The sequence below is a fragment of the Talpa europaea genome (genome assembly GCF_964194135.1).
Source record: "Talpa europaea genome assembly, chromosome: 6".
Lineage (NCBI taxonomy): Eukaryota > Metazoa > Chordata > Mammalia > Eulipotyphla > Talpidae > Talpa > Talpa europaea.
This window is the reverse complement of record NC_140072.1, coordinates 53,743,650-53,754,549: the sequence shown is the minus strand read 5'-3', so window position 1 is coordinate 53,754,549 and position 10,900 is coordinate 53,743,650.

Sequence of the window (10,900 nt, the reverse complement as noted above, 5' to 3'; positions counted from 1 at the left end):
TTTACCCCATGCTGTTTTATATTTTTTTAAAGCAAACTTCATACATTGCCTATGTTCACAAGACAAGGTTTGTCTTTAAACGTATCTGCAATGCCATCACCTCCTCCCAAATACTAATAATTGCTCAAGAAATCCCCTAGTCACTGTTTAAACTTCCATTGTTTCATAAAATAATTTAAAAAATTTGAATCCAAACATTACACTGGGGTAACCTGTCTTCAATCTCTCATAATCTTTCGCTCCACTCCAACTGTTTTGCTCTCTTTTGAAGAAATCCTGTCTAGTTCCCCGGGACTACATTTGTGGTTTGACATCTTCCAGTCCTCTGCATTCCTATAAATTGGTAGTTTAATCTCAACTCTTGACCATATGTAGGTTTGATAATTTAGCAAGACAACTTCAAAAAGGCTGTTGGCTGTTGTTCCTGCGTTATTCTTTCTTCTTTGTTGTGTCAGTAATTGTCCCCTCTCCTTTCATTATGTTTGTATATTTTAAGGTAAAATTTCTTTCTCACTCCTTTTCTTGATGAGTTTTGCCAGAATTTTATTTCTTTAATCTTTTTAGAGAAATGGCTTTTGGCCTTGTCATTTTTTCTCCTTTTCCCTTAAAGTGACTTTTTGCACTGTTTTTTTTTTTTCCCCCCTTCTCATTTCTTGAACTTGCTCTTTTGTTCTGGTTCCAACTTTTTTTTTTTTATTAAGATTTATTGTATTTATGCATCCAAAAACTGGGGTATAGTTTCTTATTTAGTTTCTAATAATATGGTTTTTAGACTATCTCTTTGTTTTGATTTCTGTTTTTTTTTGGCATTATGGAAACATGATCTGTTTGATACTGAATCTTTGGAATTTTATCAAGACATCTATGCTGCCTAGGATACAGACACTGCTGTAGCCCTAAAGTCTATGTGTTCTCTGGTGTTGGATATAGAATTAGATGGAGAGAGGGTGAAGAGGTGAGAGTCAAGTACAGAGGCAGAGTGACTGTGGGTGTATTATAAGCATTAACTGAAGTTATTTTTAATATTCCTCAGGTGACCTTTTATTTTCTTCTTTGTGTACAGCAGTTACTTTTGCTTATCTGTGTTTCCAGACATTCTTGAAATTGATGTCAAAGATTTCACATGGTGCGCATTGCCTGGTGGGTAAGAACACTGGTATGGAGAAAGAATGATTGCCATGTAGATGGCGTGGGTGACTCACCCACCCTTCCTGGCCTGCCATCCTTCTTTCTAAAGTAAGGGGATTGCAGTGTCTGCCCAGCTTGAGCATTTATATTCTGTTATTTATAAGCTCCATCTGTGACTGAAAATCTTGGGATCATGGGCTGTGGTCCAGGCTCCGGTGCCAGCAAGGCAGGAGACCTCACATGGAGGGAGTGTGTAATTCTGCTCTCCCCAGAGAGGGGTAGGGCCTTCCTCACTGCACTGTCAGACCATGTGGGCTTTCTCCTTCCTACATTTAGCAATAGCACTTCTTTCTCCCACCTGCTTTCTGTTCTCCAAGCTGTAAACCCATTTTTAGGGAAAGCAGACTTGAAAGATGCATAGAGCAGTGAAATTAACAGGAGTCAGTGCTCTTGGCAATGCCAGGACTTCTGGCCCCCTGAGAGATAAACTGAGCCCCTCAGGCAAAGGGACAGTGTGCACTTCCCTTTTATTAAGTGTTTTCTGTCTTAATAAGCCAGATCCATTTGTAGCCTCCTGCTGACCCCGGGAAATGGGAGGGTGTACCAGTGGGCCTCTGAAGTTTCCATTTTCCCTTTTCTCAGTGTTGCCAGGAATGCCCTCAGCTTGTGATGCCAGAATCACCCCAGGGTATCAGCTTAGTTTCTGTTCCAGGGGGACCAAGCCAACATTTCTTTGCAACTTTCCGTACATTTCTGAACCCTAGATGTTGCCCTGTGGTCATTTTCCCATGCTCCATAGAGACAAAATAATGGGAAAATGGCATTTATGCATGTATATTATTCATTTATATGCATAATGCATGAAGTGATTATGAATTTGCTTCATAACACTTGGATGCAAGAAATGTCAAAGCACTGAAACCAAATTAAATCAACTCTGAGTCCTCCCATTCTTAGAGGATGAAGTATTCAATATCAGCTATTATTGGGGTGTGGCTCTTCTTTCCAGGATGGAGCAGCACTCCTGAGGGTGACACAGTCCAGAGCCACCTGCGAGAGTGCCTCCAGTCTTGAGTGTTCGCATCCAAAACTCTTTGTGTCTCTGACTCATCTTAAAGGCTGGAGGCTGCTCCAACCTTAGACATTGAATAAGCGTTTTTCCTTTAAATTCCCTCAAGCAGATTAGTTTAAAATCATGTGTGTTTCCTTTGTATCTTGTGCTATAGACATTATTTCTGGGAGGAGTGGAAGGGTAAAGGTATAGGGAAAAGTCGCTAAGTAAGGCTTAAACACCCAGCAGATGGACAGGGAAGCAGGGGCGAGGGTGGTGATATGTATGGACAATAGGCAGATGACTTGTCCAGCATGTGTGTCCAAGGCATTGTCCATTCCATGCTTAGGATACCATCACCCCTAGTACCTCTAGATCTCCATTCTGCATTGGTGCCTGCAGAGGTCTACAAGTGAAGAGAGTTTATTGTCGTAAAAAGATGGCCAGACTTCCCAAGGCAGGAGGCCCACACTGCACTGTTTAAGAGAGAAGCCACAGATACTTATTGTAAATCAATTATTTAATAATTAAATAATTAATAACCAGGTTTGTTGTAAATCAGTGATTTTAATTTCCCACCTTAATGCTGTGGTGTGTGGGGAGCGCCGTCTGGCTGTGAAGATGGCACTGTGTGCATGCAGCCTGGGCCTCTCCCTGGGATGCTCCCAGCAGCCTCACTGAGCTTCCACTGGCATCCAGCTGGATGCAGATGTGTCTGGGTACTCTTGCTGTCTTGTGGTTATAGAAACTCAGGAGTGTGATTTCCTCCTGCTCACACTATTTTTTTTCATTTTAATATCAGTTCCTTCAGCTCTCTGGAATAATTTCTTGCTTGTAGTGCAGTACTTGTTTAAAAGTTGAAGGAAGAATACTTGTGTAGACTAGAAGGGGCATTTTAATCAGAACATTTGGGATGGGGAGAGCTTTATGATGTGGCCTATTGGCAGCTCTATGAGATGACTTCACCAGGAAGAGTGAGGTGAGGGGTCAACCCCACCTAAGGCTACATGAGAGGCCTTAGGCCTCTCACTGCACATGTCCACCCCATACAGGCGAGCCAAATCTTCTGCTCATTATTCTTTTGCCCATTATGTTCAGCATCTGTCCTGCTTAGGGTCAGAGTGAAAATCAGCTCGCATGGCACCCCTGATTTCTTCAGTGGGTGGTACAAACATGTCTTCCCTGGGCCCCTTCCCTCTCCTATGGCCACACATGCTCAGCTTGCTCTACTGTCTTTCCCTGAACTAATCGTTTACTCCTTGCTCCTCTCAGCCTGTGCCCACTGGAATTCCACATCCCAAATGTCCAACCTCATCTACAGATGGTCATTCCTCTTCCTTGCCATAGTCTACTTATTCATTCAACAAATATTATTTGCACAATTTCTGGGACCATTGTTTTTGATATTGGGGATGTAGTAGTGACCAAAACAAATAAATTCCTGCCCTATATCCTTGTAGTGAGAGAGTGAGCACCTAAGCTGTATTATGTCACTTGCTTTGCTCTAGAAAGTATAACAGGGTAAGAAGGTAGAGAGTGGTGGTGTGAGGCAGTGTGGCTATTTTATGCACTGCAAGATAAAGAGCCTGTGCACATGTGGGGAGAGGGCAGGCGCTGTTGAGAGGGCCAAGGAGGCCTATGTGGCTGGCAGAATGTGCAAAGGGAAGAGGGAAGCAGACAAAGTAAGTAGGAAGTGGGAAGCTAGGTTATGTAAGGCCTTACAAATTGTTGCAATGCTTTTGGAATTTGCTCCAGGTGAAATGAGAAGTCATTGGAAATGGTTTTTAGCCAGTGTAATGCTAAGATCTGAGTTAGGTTTTTAAGAAGACCATATTAGCTGCCATGTAGAGAACAGGCAGACACTGAAAAACCAATTATGAGGCGATTGCAATAAACCAGATGAGAGATGATAGAGCAGGCAGCAGCAGTGTCAGGGGTAAGGAGCTGTCGGAGTCTGAATATAGAGTCAGCAGACTTGCTAACAGAAGGAAGTGTGAAGAGGATCAAAACTGACTCTAAGGGGCCTCTCCTAGTGGTGCAGGCAGTTGAGCGCCACGCTGTGAAGCTGTCTGCAGCCTCTGCAGCGCCGGTTCGATCCCGGCCAGCCGGCAAGGGTCCCACATGATGCAGCAGACCTCTCCTGTCACGCCCGCTGCTCCCCTCCGCAGTGTATTTCAGTCAGTCTGCCTGTTCTGTTCCCCGCTCTGTCTCTAGTGAATCCTCGCACCCTCCCGTGAATCTGGCCTGTACCCTGGTTCTTGTATAAACAAACAAATAAATAAATAAATCTTTAAAAAAAAAAACAAAAAACTGACTCCAAGATCTGTGCCCTGAGTAACTGGCAGAATGGAACTGTTATCCTCTGAGATGGGGATACTGGGAAAGGAGTTGTCTTGATGAGAAAATCAAAAGATCTATTTAGAACCAATTTAGAAGCAGTGAGCACCCTAGCACCCACACTGTGGTCTTGAAATCCATTGCCTAGATGTGCTGATCCCAGGTCTGCCGCAGGAAAAGCATCAGATGATCCTGAAGTGTCTTGAAATTCCAGATAGTGAGGGAGCTATTTGTTTCTCTCTCCACTCTGTGTTAATTAGGGTCCTGTCAAAAGGGAAAGACAGCCAAGTAGAAGAGCTCCCACTTGCTAAAGATGGAGCAGTGAGAGCATTAATAAGGAGAAAACTCGATGGATGGAGACATCATCAAAGTTTAAATCCATGAGCTTATGATGATAGTAAATTGGGTCTCTTAATAGGTTTGTCTTGGAGAATGATAGGGAACCAACTCATTATTTTTGAAAACTGGCTAATAGAGGGAAAGAATCAAGCTTTTATCTTGCCTTTCCCAGACAAACTAGACCCTAGGGTAACCACACAGTAGAAGGTCTGTACTCCTTATGGAAGTATCCCAGCTAATGAGTGAGGGTGAGTGACAGGACTTGAATATCACCAGTTGGCAATTTAATAAGGGAATGGGCCCAAGGCAGTGAGCATAAACTGCTCGGAACTTGACAAAAAAAAGAGAGAAGCAGACATTATGTTCCTCCCTGTGGAAAGCTCCACCGCCACCTCTAGGATCTAAATACTGATTTGTAAGTAATAATTGTAGGGTGAACACGTTAAACTGCACCAGGGGGTGCCTACAGCAAAATCCAAATTGAGGGAGACTCTTAGGACAAATGGCCTCTTTCAACAGTTAAATTGAAAAGGAAAAAAAAAAGGGGGGGGAAGGAACACCTATAGATTAAAGGAGACTTTAAAAATGTATCAAACCATCACACCTTGTAGATCTTGTTTGGAGCTTGATGTAAACAAAAAAAAAAGTATATGAAACAACCAGAAATTTGAAACTTTTCGGTGGATATTAGATGATACTCTTAGACTTTTAGGTGATACTAAGGAATTGTTATTTTTTTTCATGGATGCAATAATAGTGTGATGATTATGTTGAAAAATGAAGCCTAATACACTGTGGAGGGAAGATTGGCCATAAGTTCGTAGTTGTTGAATCTGTGTGATGGGTAGACAGGGCTTTGCCATACTAGTTTGTCGCCTGTGAGTGTTTGAAATTCCTCATTGTAAGAAGCAAAGAAAAAAAAGAAGAGATACACTATAAAAAGAGAGGCAGAAAGGAAGGAAGGAAGGGAAGAAGGATAGGAAGGGAGAAGAAAGGAGACAAATTTTGTTTTGGGCAAAATTAATTTTGTTTTGTGACGTTTCAGTTGCTGCTGTGAAGTCCACACAGATATGTGGAGTACATGGGTCTAAGGCTAGAGACAAGTATTAAGGAGTTATAAACTTTCAGATGTAAACTTTTAGATGTTTAAAGTGGACGAGATCATCTTAAAAGTGACTATAAATAAGAGGAAAGGTACTACAGATGAAATCTTGAGGATTTCCAAGACTGAGAGATCTGGAAGAGGAGGCAGAAGACAGGGCTACGTGGCTGTGATCGGGGAGGAGGGGGTGGAGAGTGGGGGCCCAGTGAGATGGCGTGTCATCACTGTGTCAAGTTGGGGCATCCTCAGCTTGTGTCACTTTGCTGTGCAGGGTTAAGTCGGATGTGCACTGAGAGTTAACTGTGCCGTTGGTGACCTGGACCAGAGTGGTTTGGGGACGGTGTGGATTCCAGAAGGCAGAAGAGACTAGAGACAGTGAGCAGAGTTGAATCTTTAAAGATTTAACATTCAACATGTATTTAGTTATACCAAATATATAATTGGCCAGGCCGTGACAAGTTCTCTGAAGAGAAATACAGAAGAATGAGGCTGGAGAGTAGTGTGTGTGTTTGCCTTTGTGTGTGTGTGTGTGTGTGTGTGTGTGTGAGAGAGAGAGAGAGAGAGAGAGAGAGAGAGAGAGAGAGAGAGAGAGAGATTGATTGATTGATTTTATAGCTGGTCAGGGAATACCTCTAAGAGGAAATATTTGGGCAGAGACCTGGACTAGAAAGGCACATTGTTACCTGGTGAGGGTGTTCCTGGCAGAAGGAATAGCAGGTGTAAAGGCCTTGAGGCCAAACATGCTTGGTATCCTAGAAACCACCCAGGGTAGATGAGGTTTGAGAAAGGGAGCCAGGTGGGCAGGCTACATGCCTCATGATTCACTGTAAGGAGTCTGGCTTTTCTGCTTTTTTCAGATGGGAAACCTTGAGAAGTTCCCTGTTTAAAGCAATCACTCAGATACCGTATGGATAACAGGCCGAGGGGGGCAGGGCTGAAGCAGAAAGTCCAGTAAAGAGACCCTTGCAATTATCCTGGTAAAAGCTGTTGGTGTTTTGGTAGAGATCTGAGAAGAGGCCAAACTCTGGATAACTTTTGAAAGTAAGACAAGGCTACTGGCAGCTTGCATGTGCGGTGGGAAGGGGAGAGAAGCCGAGGTTGATGGTTGTCATTCAAGCAATGACTGTCTACCAAAAATTTTTTATTTGGGCATACAGTAGTTTTGCATTTCCTTTTATCTCTTAAGTTAGGTGTGGCTGCTTTGCACAACAAAATGTGAGCAGAAGAATGTGTCAGGAGTCTGTAAGACCCTGACATGGTCTTACAGGCTCCTTCTCGTGCCTGAAAGAGTGGAATTTGGTCATGACCATAAGTGAACATGATGAGTAGAGCTCCAATCAACTCAGGTTGGGCATGAACAACAAAAGCAATGTTTATTGTGTTAAACTACTGAGATTTGGGGGTTCTGTGTTACAACAACATAACCATACTTACCAGGACAAGTAGAGGTAATAGGATGAAAAGGTTTGTTTGAGCAACCTGAAGATTGGGGTTTCGTTTCTTGAAATGGGAGAGTATGTGGGTGAAACAGGTTTTGAGGGATGATTAGGAGTCTGTTTTTGGACATGGTAAGCTTGAAGGTCATACTGGGCATCCCAAGACAAATGTTGAGTTGGCAACTGGAGACACAGGTCTGAGTTTGGGAGAAGTCACACGAGAGGTACACATTTGGGAGTTTTAAGTGTGAGGCCTGGTGAGATCCCTGGCACAGGCAGAGGAGAGTGGAGGTCATGTTAAGGCACCAAGTAACAAGACTCAACTGTACTGAATGCTCCTGGTGGGTCCTGTAAGGTGAAGACTCTTGGTTGACTTGAGATTGCAAGGTAGGGGTGACTTGTGACCTCAACAGGAACAGTTTTGGTGGAGTTGTGAGTGAAACTGATTGAAGTGGGTTAAAGAAAGAAGAGGAGAGAAAGTTGCAGTCTGAGTATAGTGAACCCTTTTGAAAAAGATTGAAGTAATAGAATGGTGTGGTGGTTTTTTTAATTTAAGATGATGGAAATGATAGTAAGTATGTATTTTCAAAGAGATGGCTGAGTAGGAAGAAAGATAAAAAATTGTTCAGGGGCCAGTGGATGAAGTGGATCAGCAGAGGCTCGCACTTGGCAACCTACATGTTCGTCTTTTATGGAAGGGAGAGTGTGTGGAATTGAAGGCACAGACAGGGATGGATGCCGTGCTGGGATCTTGGGTAGAACAGGGGGTTGTTCTAGATGATCAATAAGGATTTTTTAGGCTTAAAAATTCATTATCTCATAAATGCACTGTTCATTATAATCTTATCATCATCTCTTTGCAATTCTTCATCTTGCAGATCTGGACAGTCATTAAGTTGATTGTTGATTCCATGCACTAAGGGGGTCTTGGCTCTAGAGGGGTCTCCTCTAACCTCAGAGCTGCCTCTGCCAGGCTCCTGGCTCTGCTTCAACACGCAGGAAAAGCTCATGCTCCTCAGCTGGCTAAATGGAGTTGGGGCCTCACTTGAATCTAAGGAGCATTTGGTGGCTGCCTGTTCTTCCATGAGGGAGGAGAGGGGAAGCAGACTACTAATAATATTTGCCCTATAGGCCCATTTAGAGGGTTAAAATAAATATAGTAAGTGTCAAGCATTCAGTAGGTCCCTCCTTCATAGGAGTCTGAGCTGTTAATAGTCTCATCTGTCCTCAGGAGGAGCTTTCTATGGCTCTGCTCTCTGCTTTAGAACCTCTGATGCTCCCTGCCACCTCCTGGATCTGGTTTGAACTTCTTCACTGGTCAAACCAAGCTCTTCACATTTGGCCCCAAATGCTGTATCCGGTCCCATATCCCAGCGTTTCTTTCTATGTTCCTGTATTTCAGACAGAAACTTGCCACTCTCCAAACACAGACCCTTTCTTTTTGCTTTCAAACCTTAACTTAGATAATCCTCCCCCCACCTCCCAGCCTGGAGACACCCTGCATGTTCCTGAAGATTCAATGTAAGTAATATGTTTTCCTGGAGGATTTCCCTGACTCCCCTCAGCTCTGAACACCGCGGGCTCCTTACCTCTAAGGTAGCCTGACAGTCCTCCAGGAGATCAGGTCCTTGGGAGCAGGAGTTCTCTTTTGTCCCTTTCTTTGTTTTTGATGCCTTCAGCAGCGCCTGCCACCAGTAAACTCCATGGGGAATAACGGAATTAATTCTCTCCTTTGTAATGATCTTTCCAGCCCTTAGGTTACGTATTGAATTATTTGTTCAGGAGAAGACTTTCTCCTTCATATTGTGAATGCCATGGGAGATGAGACACTATGCTTGCTCCTACCAATGTCACTAGGGTTTAACACGCAGCAGTGACTTAATAATTGTTTAAAGGATAAAGTAGAGTGAGAGGATACCACCCTTTTCCCAAGTGCACATGGCATTTCTGCAGATATCAATATGGCCTCTAGGTGACGCCAACTACTCAAAGGTGCCAGCGTCTGTAGTTCAGCCTCACCTGCCTGGTTCCAGGCAAGATCCCCATAATGGGTGATGTGTTGATGGGATGGGGAGACGCACTTCCTCCTGTGGATGCCCAGTTGGCACCTGGGGTGCTTTACCTCCCTGAGCTCTTGGGTATCCTCAAACATATTTTAGGAATGTTAATAGGGGGAGAGCAGAAAGCAGAGGGAGATTCCTCTCAGGGAGTATGTAAGCCTCTGGTGGTGCAGGTTGGGGAGTCATATATCTGGGGCTGAGGGCTGCAAAGCACACAGGCTCGCACACACAATAACAAGGGTGTGGCTTGTCCAGCACACTTACTAGGTGCCAAGCACTGATCTAAGTGCTTATATATATATATTAACTCAAAGGTACACAATATTATTAGAAACTGTTCATTTCTAGTGAGGAAACTCAGGTGAATTAACTTGGCCAAGCTTGCAATTTATCAGGGAGCCAGGGGTAGGGTGCCTGTGCCTGCAGGCTTTCTGCTCAGCACCATGCAGGGACCCTCTTCCCTCTGACCATTAAGTTGAGTGGCCATCCAGCAGTCCAGTCAGCTAGTGTCCAGCCCGCTGTGTCCAGATACTTGGGACTTTGTGTTGGGGATGACCAGGTGTAGGAGAAAAAGTCTCCCTTTCAGGAGCCTCCAGCTGTCAAGGGTGACCAAATCTTGGGAGGGGGTGTGCCACGTAGGTGTCCCAGAAAGTGTGGGAAAGGGAGATGCCAGCCTTTTCATGTCCTCCCAGGCAGTACACTTGGTTTTGTGTGTGTATGTGTTCTCCATTCCTACTGACCTTCATTTTTGTCCAATAGTGCTCTGGTCTTGGTGCTAGAAACCTGTCAGGGCTCAGCAGTCCCCTACTTTGGTCTTCTGCACCATGCAGAGACCCTTGTCCTTACAGGGGCCACCTGCTGCCCAGAACACTGAACATCAAGGATTAGCTCCATTTGACTATTAGACAACCAGTTGACATGGCCACGTTCTTCCCACATTTTCCCATCGCCATCTTGGCCCCACCATCAATAGCTACTACTTCCCAAGGCCCTAGTCTGGCCTCACCATCTGCTCTACCAATGAAATCGTCGAGCCCCAGCTCTCCATCCATAATACCACATCTATTCCAATAGTGGTGTCCGGAAGACCTGCAGGCTGAAGACCTAGCCTCTTTGTTTTTCCTCTAATAATCAGTCCTCTTTGTTTTTCCTCTAATAATCAGCAGGGGCTGGGTGTCCTAGACTTGCTATCTCTGCTACTATTCCTGTTGGCTAGTCCTGCTGCTGTCCTTAGCTATCCCTTAAAACCCTGGTTCAGGACAACATCCCTCCAACCTCATATGCATTCTGAAAGACTTTCCTGAATGGAAGAGAAAGACTGGAATGCCCACCAGATGAAAACCATCTGCAACACAAAGTATGGTAGACAAGGCTGCAAGTATGGCTGGATCTAGACTCAAGGTAAAGGAGGGAACAGAAAAGCCAACAGGCTGCTGAGTTCCCTCTC